At 40.2% G+C, this 662-nt stretch overlaps 1 protein-coding gene across 1 annotated transcript in view; it reads left to right on the forward strand.

Moving 5' to 3' along the window:
* Nucleotides 1-662, forward strand: part of GUCY2C (guanylate cyclase 2C (heat stable enterotoxin receptor)) — a 47428-nt gene that overhangs the window by 27537 nt on the left and 19229 nt on the right. The window lies entirely within an intron of this gene.

Here is a 662-nt window from a genome sequence, read left to right on the forward strand (position 1 = left end):
AGGTGCATGAGGCAGGAGGAGCTAGTGGCTGTCAAAGTGAAGGGGGAAATGGGAGCCAGAGCTGGCTTTGGGCTATTTATAAATAAACAAATAAAGTATGCCCCAAAGAAACGTGACCCAAAGATCAGAGGGTTACAATCTGTTGACCAGTGGCTCTGATTAGTAGGGCCTGTGCAGTCACAAGAACTGCAAAACGCACTGCTCTCTGGCCTCAGGTAAGGCATATAAAGGAAAACTGTGTTTTTTCAAAATGATGGAATTATTCCAATTTGTATCCAGAGACAGGATAAACTTTTTCTAAATAAGCTGCTTATTTTGCATCCTGATTTTCTCACTCACTGGAGTGAGAAACTAGAAACTAGAGCTATCCATTTCAGGCAGTTTGAAAGGGAAGAAATTAATCCTGTACAGAAACCAAGACTGGTTTTCAGTAGCTTTCAACAGATCTTTACATTTTAGGTCCTTGTGGTAGGAAGATTCAATATGAGCGGTAAAGGAAATTCTATTCTACATTAGAGACTTGTATCTGTTCAGCTGGTAGTTAAGGAACCTTTATAATTCACAGGTATAATAATTCATCATACCTCTGCAGGTAATGTAGAGAATTACGTCTGCCTTTTTGCTAGTGCTCAACTGCTCTCCTCTTCCTATTGCTGCTTTGT

This window comes from Pygoscelis adeliae, unplaced genomic scaffold (assembly GCF_000699105.1).
Source record: "Pygoscelis adeliae isolate BGI_AS28 unplaced genomic scaffold, ASM69910v1 Scaffold60, whole genome shotgun sequence".
Classification (NCBI taxonomy): domain Eukaryota; kingdom Metazoa; phylum Chordata; class Aves; order Sphenisciformes; family Spheniscidae; genus Pygoscelis; species Pygoscelis adeliae.